The sequence below is a fragment of the Halyomorpha halys genome, unplaced genomic scaffold, assembly GCF_000696795.3.
Source record: "Halyomorpha halys isolate HHAL.00 unplaced genomic scaffold, Hhal_1.1 Scaffold1181.1, whole genome shotgun sequence".
NCBI classification, from domain to species: domain Eukaryota; kingdom Metazoa; phylum Arthropoda; class Insecta; order Hemiptera; family Pentatomidae; genus Halyomorpha; species Halyomorpha halys.
In genome coordinates this window covers 447,647-460,156 of record NW_027108517.1, presented here as the reverse complement: position 1 = coordinate 460,156, position 12,510 = coordinate 447,647, and the positions used below count along the sequence as shown (strand labels likewise).

Sequence of the window (12,510 nt, the reverse complement as noted above, 5' to 3'; positions counted from 1 at the left end):
TCATCTGTATCACCGAAATCACTCGGGTATCCACTGCTAACTATTTATTTTGTTTTATCCGTATTCATTTCAAGACCTAGTTCCTTACTAGGAATCTATGTAGTATATTGAAATGTTGACGAATCTATGCAGTAATAGTTAAAATGTTTACGAAGTTATGTAGTATGTGTTAGCATAGGGAGAAAATGTCAATAACAAACTTCCATAATTACTTAAAAACCTTTTTATTTCCAAAGTATGAATTTTCATATTCGTTAGAAAATGTGCAAGTCATATTCCTTGCATCTGTCCTATTTGATCTAATTGCGACCAGACGCAGTTCCTGGAAGCGAACATGTGTGCTCTAATGTATGCTTTTGATGTATGGCGTGCTCTAGACTGTGATCTCTGGGAGAGGCACGATGTCTGTGACACCCGCTGTTGCACAACTCCTCGGGACCTTGTTAGTCCGGTCAAGGGCTTCTTGGAAGACTGCAGGAAGAAGTGGAGTAATTAAAACAGCAAATGGATTGCATCATTGCAATATCTTGCTTCACACGATATGGAAGGAAATAATTGCTAGGCATTTTGATTCCCAAAGGTTTGTTATTCAGTATGCATGTGATGTAAATGACGTATATTCATAACTGCAAATCAGAGCATAATGGTACTCCTAAAAGCATAGCAGTCACTGTTTGCTTCTTATAGTTCAATATTACTTCACTTTGAACTTATCATCATCAAACTGTAAAATTTTATGGATTGGATCTTAAAAAAAATTGACCTTTTTGGGAGTAAAATGATTTTTTCTACTTCAAATTGTTTTTCTCTATTTCGAGCGTATGAAGACGAAGGACTCTTCGGTTTTTGCACAATTACCCGATCAAAATTTCAAGCATCAAAATGAATGACAAGTTTGAGTCATTCTCCATTCTCAAGATCTATATTTTTCTTTCAAACAGTTACTTTTCAAATATTCTCTTTTTATTGAGGATTTTCGTGTCGTAATTTTCCAAAAACAAGTAGAAATATTGATGATTACCATATGTAAAATGTTTTTATTTAATTTAAAACACGCAATTGCCTTCCCAACCGTACTCTTTTTGTATTAAATAAAATGCATCTGGCATGTCATTCATCTGGTGTAAAAATATTTTTCTTACCCAGACGAATTAAAACCAGAAAAATAACATTTTGTACAAAAGTAGCTCTGGTAGGGAAGAGGGGGGAGAGCTAAACAAAATTTATATACTTGTTGGAGATGGTTGGGAGGTGCGGTCACTAAACTGAGTTTAGTCAGAACCTCTGCCTGGGCTCCCCGATGAAGACCTGAAATTTAGGTCGAAACGTTGGCACAAATAAATTGTCTTTTTTTTTTATTTGTTTATAAACAATTTATTTGTGCAGATTTATAAACAACTAAATATATTCATGGGACACCAGTTTAATGTCTTACAATCTTTAGAACAGCTTTATTTTTTTTTTTCATTTGAATAACCATATTTTACCATATACCATAGCGATAGGTTTATGAGTGCACAACAAATTGTCGAAAAAGTTCCATTAGTAGACCTGTGAGTGTTCACATACTTGGCAAATGTGGTATCAGCCTGATGAATAACAAATTGATTCTTAACTTTATACTTTGAACGGACTTATTTGTTCTAGTTATTGGAAACCTGAAACCGGTGTGCTATTAATTACCCATCAATTTTAGCCCAAACATTCCCGTATTTGTATATAATGGTGTTGAAATTAGAGGAGTTAAATATAACCTATCAGACCATTTTATTTTTTTTGTCGTTAACCTTATGGACTATCCTGTGATATCCTTTAGTAATACTCCACTTATCTCTGTCCATCAGATCCTATTCCTAAGACAACATCTGAACAAAGAATTAAATTGAAATCCTCATTTAAGACTGAAAAGACCGAGAACTGCTCATCGAGTCTAATAATTACAACAATTACTAGAAAAACTGTTAACACTTCCTACTAATTATAAAAAAAGTTTACATGGCTATTTAAGGCCTTTTTGGACATACGGTGTTGAGCTTTGGGGCTCCATTAAAACCATCGAATTCCTCACGTATCCAATCCATACAATCGAAAATTCATGGTAAGATCCTCGTTGCTCGTTAATTGGGTACAAATCAAGTTATCCACCAATGGCTCAAAGTTCCATTGGCTGCCGATTTGGCAAGAATCAGATATCAATCCTTCCATCATGAACTCCCAAATCCACATGTTTCTATCTCTGCTTCATCTTCAATTCCTGATAATCCTTCTAAGCATCTGAAAAAAATTACCTCGAATCCTACTCTAGAAATATTATTAGAGCTCTACCCATGGACAAATTCTCCATATGTCCGTATCGTTGCCCTATAATTCACTCTTGTAGGTTATATATTTTAATTATTATAGTTATACATTTCAATAAATAAATAAAATTTAGAGATGTGTTGCTAATATAAATGGTTTAGTGTAAACAGATCCAAGCTAGGTTTTTTGTTTTCAATATAACTAATTTATATTTGATCTAATATAACTAATTAACCTAAGCTTACAAAATAGCTTGGGTAAAAAAAGATAAAAATTTCGTAGACTCACAACATTTTATAGTTTTCAAAGCGGGTCATCCTTAAATTCAAGCTTATATCCAGGCCATAGTTACTGTTCACTTTCACGACCTTCTATTAATTACTGTCACTAGATGACGAAACTAGAAAGTAGATGAAGAAAGTGCAGTGTGTGCTCCTGATGGCTGTATTGACCTTCACCTATCCTCTGCGCTCAGCCCGTCATGTCCTCCATAACATTTACTTATCTGAAAAAGTAATTCATTTTAAATTGAAGTAATAAGAATTAGTTTTATAATTTTTTACTTTTCATTATTTGTGACGTATTAGTAGCATTATTAAAAATGTAAATTCAGCTAATAGGTCAATTTTCATTATTGAAAATAAACAGCATCCACTGGGTCTTACAGTATTTATAGACTAGTGTAAAAAGCTATTTTAGATTACTGTTTTGTCTTCCTTCCCCTCCCCCAATTAATTTAAAACCCCAAAAGTTGGGAACTTTGATAACTTAGTTCAAAACTTGTGATACAACGTTACTAAAATTTATAGTAACATCCCAGTTGAAGTTAACAAATTGGGATTTTAAAGATACATATAATGGTGTGAAGAATCTTCAATTTTGACTAATATTTATTCATAGTTACGAAATTTCTCGATTGTATTGCGGCTTCGATATTTTTTGTTAATGTGTTGTATTCTTGGCTGGAACAAAATATATATTCGTTGTTCCGACTTGTAGAATTCCTAAACTAGTTATTTTTATAGCAACAAAATAATACCATTTTTGTATTAATTTTCCAATTCCTTAGACTTTTTTTTTCGAAAATCGATAACTACAAAACACAAAACTTGGGGACGAATGTAAGATGATAAGTGAAAGATGTATGATGCGCGTGTCATTTAGATTTTTTTGAACTTCACCTGATTTTTTTTTTTAAATCAACAAATAATGAACGTAGAGATATTCGAAAAATGGGTGATACTATAGCTGGTGACACAGGACGAATAGAAGTATTAATATTTCATACCACAGCGAACTGAGTGCGATTCCCTGAGGTCGTACAACTCTTGGATCCTCGCTTCTTGGGAAGGAAGAACAACTCAAAGATACTCCGTTGTTCTGAGGATGTCCAGTTCCGTCCTTCCAGGAAGATGCTCTCGGCCTCTGTAGTGACTCCGGTGTATGCTGCACTATTGGTAACACATAGTTTAGGATTGTTTTCATTCATATTTTTCATCTTCTAATCTTGTAATCATTTGTTTTTGTTTTTTTGCTATAGTTCTAAAAATGCCATAATTGTTCAGTCCAGTATACGACAATGCTCACGGCCAGGGTTTTCTCCTTATCCATAGAATATCCAAAAACCCACTTTACAATAACTTAATAAAGGATGGGCGTGCTCAAGTACTGGAGAAAAAATTTATAATTCAGCCGAACTCGAATTGAAGTTCAGGATTTACCAATATAATGATTTTTTTACCCTCTTGTTACATCTCAAATTCCTAGTCATCTATCTGAATTTGATTTGTACCATTTGGTAGATTTTAACGCCATTTTTATTCAGTACAAATGTGACGACTTTGCCAAAACTGCAATTCTATGATTATTTCATATCAGATATTTGCTCAAAATATGTACGTGGTTGAAGAAAACAGAATTCCTTCACGGTTTGAACAAATTAAAAAAGATATAGATCTGCCAAATTATCAATTTTTTATATTGTAGAATATTACATTTTGTCTTTTATTATATATTTATAGCCAATAGTAATAAAGATCATAGAGCTCATTCACACTATCTTTACAAATATATAAATTAAATGATAAACATTAAGAAATAAACGCAATCAGTCCTATTTAAAATATTTACATTCATTTTCATTGGAACTCCGACACAGTTTTCCCTCCCCCTATTTTGTGGAGGAAAGTGGACTCCTCCAAGAGGAAGATACCGGCACTTCCTTCTCCACCGCGTCACTGGTATTAAAATCCAATAATAATCAAAATTTTTTATTTTAGTTTTTTTTCTTTTTCTGACGTGAGTTATCGATATAGATTATATGATACCATTTCAATAAAATGTCGTTCGGGCACCTAGTTTTCTATTAAATAGCACAATGTCATATTTCTCGAGTATTTTTGTCTATTCCTTGGCACCGAGGAGGGTTTATTTTTACAATAACTCCTTGGCACATACCAGCACCTCCTCCCTAACCTCCTCCTCGTAGAGTCCTAGAGAATGAGTTAGGTTCATAAAAAAATCTGTTGAAATAGTTAGGTTTAGATGAAGAAAAAAAAATAGGATTTTCTTTTAAAATTAAGATAAGGAAAATTAACTGGCCAGATCGTTATTTTTCGTTACCTCTATATTAACTTAGAAGTACAATTGCTTGAAGAAAGATTTCGCAGTTTATCACTGAAACTGACGTACTTAATTAATGATTTTGTAATAATAATACTGATTTTGTAATTAATAATACTTAATTCATGATTTTGGGAATGAAAAAGATCATTAAAGTGCATATTACATTTTTTTTTTCTCTTTTTAATATTTGTTACTTTTCTAATTTGGAGTGAATTCATTATTTTAACTATGTTGTTAACTAACAAAAATTGGTCAGAAATAATCTGAGGGACACTTATCTGAAGGTGTTAGTAGGTCCACCGTACACAACAGTACACGTACTTTACAAAAATAAATTGCACGTTCGAATTTCCAAGCTTTTTATATAGGTGAAAACAAGCAATTATTTAGTGAGACAATGTATCAGTATAGTTACAGTTTATAAATAAGGAAAAGGACCCAATAAATCCTTTCCATAGTAAGGTTGAATCTGGACTGCTGTACTTGTTTTTAAGTTACAATTTTTTCAATAATAATTAACGAATCTTAATTTTAAAATTCTTTATCAATATTACCACCAATTAATCATGTATTGCACATGTTTAGTTGAAAAGATATGGATATCAACTAAATTTCCTGTCTTATTTTTCCACCACTCAACGCTACACGTTTCTCTGACCATATCAGGAAATAATTTCATTAGGGAAAAAATCATCAAAAATTAAGACAGATTTAGTCTTGTAATGAAGTACTTAGTGGAATGAATTAATAAATGTTCACATTAAATTAAGACTGATTTTGTAGATTTTGGTTTGAAGGTGCGTAACTGAACAGATGATAAAGAGCAATTGGTGGTATCGGCATCGAACCTTTGGACTTGCTAAGCCCTCATTTATTATTAAAATAAAAAGAAAGAGGATATTGTATTATAAGTTCTACATTTTGAATTGTCTTTATATTTTTAACTCTGATTCTGACCGGTCCAATTGCCACTAGTGCACTGACCGTAAAGAACGTGGGTGGAAAACATGCGCATGTTATTATGACAAATGTATTCTGAGGAATCGTCTAATGTATGACAGGACACGTATGGTCAATACGCGAGGCTCAGTCAGTCTCAGCTCTCTGCAAATATAGAAATTAATAAATAATTTTGATCAAGGGTTAGTTACCTTTCACATAATCCCATAACTCGCTATTGTTCATATTCATTATTAATATCAATAGTATACAGTGAATCGAATGTTAAACATGGCAGCTCGGCTTGTTAAATTTAAGTTTTTTAAAAACCAATCTAAGTATTATTTTTATTTTTTTATTGATAATAACAAAAGATATCCAAATAGTCTTAAACCTCTTTACTAAATCATATTACATGTTCAACGTTTCGGCCGATCTGACCATCGTCAAAGACAGGTTAATATAATAAGAACTTTAATTAAAACTTATTATTAGCAGTTTAAAAATAATTATTAATTATAATTTGAATACCTTAATTTAAGTTTCACAGCCTCACATTTATATATAATACTTTGCAAGCAATTATACCCATGCCAATTAAACACAGTCAAAATAAAACAGAACTAATAAGGGAAAACATATTTGTTTACTAATAAATTTGCAACATTTAAAGTTTTAATTTACCTGTATTATTCACAATAACATTTAGTAATAAATTATATTATTCAAAATTTTTGAATTTTACTATTATTAAATTATCACAAAAATATTATTTAACATGTTGGAAGAAGATTGTCGACTCATTATTGTTATTACTTGTCATATTTTTACGTACTACTTTTTATCTATATTGTTCTAATTTTCTCTTAGTTTATTATACCCCTATGATTGCTTTCTCCTAACAACTCTTCATCGTCAATCTGCGTGCTTTTGATTGTAAGGGGGTTAATTGTCAGTATTTGAAATATCAGCAATAACGAACTATTAGAAAATTATACTCTGCGTCAGCTGGGAATTTCCCCTGAATCCTTGAAGTATAATTGAGAAGAGTGGAGCGGACTATTTTCCCCTGTTCCCGGTACGGAGGTCTACGTGACCGCAGTCAAGTGTCGGAGAAGAACCGTTCCTTATATTTAGCTCCCGGCCGTCCTCTGAAGCAACTCTTATAGCCGCTCTGACCCTCTTCTTATGCAAAGGGTTCTCTGTCTCTTCTTCTGTTCCTATGTCTACTGTCCACCTTATCAACATTTTTTATCATTCTTTTTGTCGGAGACTACTAAATTTCTAAGTAATAAAAAGAAAATCTTCTTCATGTGTCAACAGTAAAGTGAAAGGACAGGTTACTCTTTGCCGATGATACAGCGTTACCGAAATCACTAAGTCACTAATAGACTGAATGAAGCTTCAAGAAAACATTAAATATAGTACAAAATATACTAAATAGAAAATATAATAAAAAATAGTAAAATATCATATAAATAGTAAATCACATGTAAAAACAGTAAGATAATTATCAGTAACATTGAAGTCTGAAAATCTGTTGCTAGGATTAGTAACTATAGGTTAATAAACACATATTCCAAGTCATACATCGAATAATGAGCAAAAATATATTTGTATACGTCGGAAATCAAACTTTATTCACCAAACAAAAAAAAAAAAGTTATAGTAAAAAATCATTCAATTAAAGAATAAAAATAGTTAAATATTACATGTTAAAACCGTAAGATAATTATTAGTAACATTGAAGTCAGAAAATATATTAAATTTCACTAAAAAAATTATGCATCGGCCGGGAATCGAACCCGGGCCGCCCGCGTGGCAGGCGAGCATTCTACCACTGAACCACCGATGCTACGCCTTTTCCCGTTCACTTCTCATTATTAGTACCTAAGATCTGGCTGTCCGAGAAGATGAAAACAACGTGTCCTCAATATTCCGTAATATTTCTATATTTTTGACGAATTGGTAAAGAATATGTTAATAACACATAATACTAACCCTGAATGTATTAAATTATATTTAATACACTAATAATATAGTTTATAACAATTGACGACGATTTCTACTATAATAACAATGATGGTATATTTATACAAGATTTGTAATTATTGTAGAGGATTTTATTTCCTATGAAGTCCATATAGACCAAGAGCCTAAAAGGAGAAAAAAAATTAGTTTTTACCCAGTTTTTTATAACTTAAATGAAAATTATGTATAATTACTAGTAAAAATTGATGAATCTGCGAAGTAGGTAGTTGGAATATAAAATTAGTGCTACTTCAAAATGATAAAAAAAAAATTAATATTTCATTCTAAGCTCCTTATCTTTGAAACAACTTACAACACTAGAAAACCTAATAGGACACCATTTAAAGTAGAGTAAATTTACTAGAATATTAGCTCTAACAGAACTGTTTACCTTCAATAGTTCCCGAGATGAAGCTTTTTTTAAAAGCAACATTTCATAAAAAATACGCTGAAAAATAGTAGTTAGTGAATTTATTTTGAGAAATCTATATCTCAGGAACCATGAGACGTACAGATGTCTATTAACACTCAAATTATGGCTAGTTTAATGTAATATAAAATTTATGAGGTTTATCTTCATCGGTGTATTAGTTTTCATAATATTTGATAAAATAAATTGATATTTAGTTGTTAGGACAAAATTTTATATGCAAAATTCACACCATACAAACTTCTACCCATATGAAGATAAACGTTATAAAACACTTCAAAGCACATCAAACTTCAGCTTTAATTTGAGTACAAATAGATATTTGTATCTATATATATGTCCTGAGACATAGATCTCCCACAGTAAATGCACCGATTTTTCCAGTACATTTTATATGAAATGTTGCATCTAAATAAACTGTATCTTTGGAACTATTGAACGCAAACAACTCTGTTAAGGCTCATATTTTAGTAAATTTACTCTAATTTGAATAATGTTCTATTAAATTTTCTAGTGTTGTTGGTAGTTTTAAAGATAAGGAACTTTGATGGATAAATTTTTCGTTTTGAAACAGCCGCCATTTTTTATTCCACCTACTATATTTGCCAGACTCATCAATTTTGACTTGCAATTTTTTATAGTTTTCATTAAAATAATAAAACATTGAGGTGGATTAACAGACTTTTTTCTCCTCTTGTGCTCTTAGACTATTTGAAAACGTACCGAAATTTGAATTATAAAAGAAATCATGATCAATAGTTATAAACTATATTTAAAAAATTTAAATAATTTCAAACCGGCGGCGAATGGTCAGTTCGTTACAAACCTTCCCCGAACGCCGTGGTAATGTTTCTCCCAGCTTCGGCTACTTAGCGTTCAAGTTCTAACTAAAAAAAAAAAAAAATTACTCGAAAATCATAAAATCAATTGGAATGATAGTAAATATTATCAAAATTGAGGAGATTGAAAACTGCTCATTATAATCTGAAAACATACACGTAGTATTGGAAGACGATAGTTGACCATATGAAGTACATTGTAGGGAGGTAGTCCGATCAACCACCACGATAAAGGTACCAAAATAGTAAAATAAAACTTTTTATTGTTAACCAACGGTGGTTGAGAGGGGGCTCTCGGATTGAAAGAGAGATAACTGAAGATGACGACAAACGTCATCTCTCTTTCAATCTGATAAGCCCTGCAAAGTGGGGAGAAACGTTTGCTAACAATTAATGGTTTTCTTGTAATATTTTGATATCTTTAGTGACCGCCACCCGGACTATCTTCCTATATGTAGTATATAACAAAATTCCAGTGATCTCAATTTGAATTTCTAAAATTATATAAACGGACGTTTTATATAAAATGATCTAATAGAGTTGATATTTAGGCTTATAGAAACCTAATGCTTCTTTGTTGGAATGAAAGGGATATAGGGGAGACCGTTAAGATGTTATGGACGTTGAGAAATATTTGTCTTTTTTTTTTTTTTCAATGGCGACTATATGGTGTTCAGTATGTGATTTTCATTTGCAAACCACAACATTCGCTCGTTAAATCATTTGTTTAAAGGAGAAAGCGAAATTTTGTTCTCCAAACAAATCAGCAAATTTTTCTCCTCCCGTCTTACAACTTTGAAAATTAAATTTATTTGGACCATTGTATTTATTACTCGCATCCAAGTAATAATGGAAGGTAGCTATGAACTAGGTTGGTGTGAAATCGGCTGATGCAACCTGCTCCCCGAAATCTAAGAGGAATGTTGCGAGTGAGAGTGCAGGGAGGCTGTTCCGCCTTACCTGCGGTTCCTAGGACTTACATCAGCCACTTCAACACCTGCCGGACGTCTCTTATCTTTGCACCGGCGTCTTTTGAGTACAGGAACCCGATTTATAAAATACAGCCGATAAAGAATGCGTCTGCGAATAATTTTAAAAATTATTTCTTACCACACTCGACGCATTCTAACAGGCCTAAAACATCTAACAATAAATAAATAAAATAATTTTCGATAATAAATGAAGTATTCTTTCCGTATTATAATCCTCAACAGGTTTTAAGTCACTAAATTTCTCTAGGGATTCAAATGTTAAGGCCAAATGCAACTTGATACGCTGGCCGAGTTCTGGGCTGGACGTTGTTCGAATTTCAAAATATTTGCCCCATAATTAAATGATTCTTCCTAATGTACATAAAATGGAAAATTAAATATTAAATAAATAGTAGATTATTGTCAGGAAGTGGTTATCGTAGGGGGAGAAAAAATAATATATAGTTTGTAAAATTTTGTTACTGCTCAAGCCACCATAAAAAGATATTTGTACCTGGTTGAAATGTTTTTCATCATATGTAAAAGATATTTCAATAAACACAGTTTCTTAGAAAATCTTCTTGTAAAATATTATAGAATTTTAAATTATTATTTAAAGGTTTTGGTGAGGGTTAGCTAGTTGAAGAGATGAAGAACTATCCAATGTTGTGGTGGTTACTATATGGTTACGTGTACCACGCCGCAGATCCATAACTTGTTATGTATGCTTGGTAAACAAAGGATGCGACAAACGTTGATATCTACGCGCTTGTTTAGTTCATTTGATTTTTTTTCTGCTACCATCCTATTTTTATTATAAAAATGAAGAAACTAAAGATAGGCTGAATGAACGAAACGTAAATATAAGCAAAGTAGATTATAGATGATAAAAATTCTTAGACGTAGTACTACATAACCTATAAATTCAACTTTCGTTGAAGAATTGTTATTATAAACTTGTTAATTTAATTACCTGGACATATAATGTCTTTATAAGTGTATATTAGGTCTTATATTAAATAAAAAATAAATCCCTAAAGTTAATTAGTAACATTTGAAAAATGGATTTACACCGAATCTATCCGTACCATTTAAAATATACAATCTTAAATTAAAGTTAATTATTGAATCCGAAGGTTGGGGAAATTCTTGAATTAACTAAAACACAGATAACTAATATTTATTTGTTTTGCAGTTCTTAAACAATGCTAACAGAACTGAACCGAGTGAATACAGCACAAGTATCCTTTGATCTGTGCCCAAAAACCTATACCCAACGTCTCCACCCCAAATTCAGACCAAATTTTACTAGCCAATCCAAATAACCTATCCAGATGTTCCATTGTTTGGCAAACGTGTAAATGGTGCATATTACAGAAAAAGTTACTACAAATTAAACAACACTAAATTTTATTGGAAGAAGATTGGAGGAAGATAGTCCGGTTGGCGGTTAATAAAGGAATCAAAATAGTAAAACTACTTATTGTTAACCAACATACAAAACATTCAACCCAGAAGAAGCCCTACAAAGTGAGGCAAACAAATAATCAGTTTTCTTTTACAATTTTGGTACCTTTATTGACCACCACCCGGACTATCTTCTTCTAACATTAAATTTTATGTTGAATAATTACCATAAATTAACAATTTGGTCGTATGGTCGGCTTCGGTTGTCCTTTCGGCTCCAAAAGCTGATCTCAAGTGCTATGAAGTCTAGGTCTAACTAGAGAAGGTGATATATGACTACACCCCTTTTCTGAACTAATAATCGTTCGATGTAAAATTTAATGTTGTTTAATCTTTCGTACATGTTCACTAAGACAATTAACTATTCATAATTGAACACATATTCCATGTCACTCATCGAATAATGAGCAAAAAATATATATATGGAAAATCAAACCTTATTCACAAACCAAACCAGAAGAAAAAATTATAGTGAGATGGTCGTCAAAAATTCTGAAATGAAAGAATAAAAATAGTGAAATATCAAATTTTAAAACAGTAACATAATCATCAGTAACATTGTAGCCAGAAAATAGACTAAATTTCACTAAAATAATTCTGCATCGGCCGGGAATCGAACCCGGGCCGCCCGCGTGGCAGGCGAGCATTCTACCACTGAACCACCGATGCTGTATCTTCATGCTTTCTCTTCTAATTATTATTTTGTAAAATCTGGCTGTCTGAGAAGATTGTGAAAGCAATGAATGCGCTTAATTTCGAACTCTCGTTTACAAATATTTGGTGAAATTGGAATATGTTATAACTTATAATAATAACCCTAAATGTATTAAGTTATGTAAGAAACGTGTGATATGGTTTATAAACATTGACGGTGATTTCTTTTATAACTACATTTTTTTTTTTATAT

The 12,510-nt window shown here is 31.8% G+C and overlaps 2 non-coding genes across 2 annotated transcripts; both read right to left on the bottom strand.

The window, feature by feature from the left end:
- Window positions 1-7,649: 7,649 nt before the first annotated feature.
- Window positions 7,650-7,720, bottom strand: TRNAG-GCC (transfer RNA glycine (anticodon GCC)). The gene has a single exon. It is a non-coding gene; the product is annotated as a tRNA-Gly (tRNA).
- A 4,481-nt stretch (window positions 7,721-12,201) lies between these two features.
- TRNAG-GCC (transfer RNA glycine (anticodon GCC)) lies at window positions 12,202-12,272 on the bottom strand. Its single transcript has one exon. It is a non-coding gene; the product is annotated as a tRNA-Gly (tRNA).
- Between the last annotated feature and the right edge of the window lie 238 nt (window positions 12,273-12,510).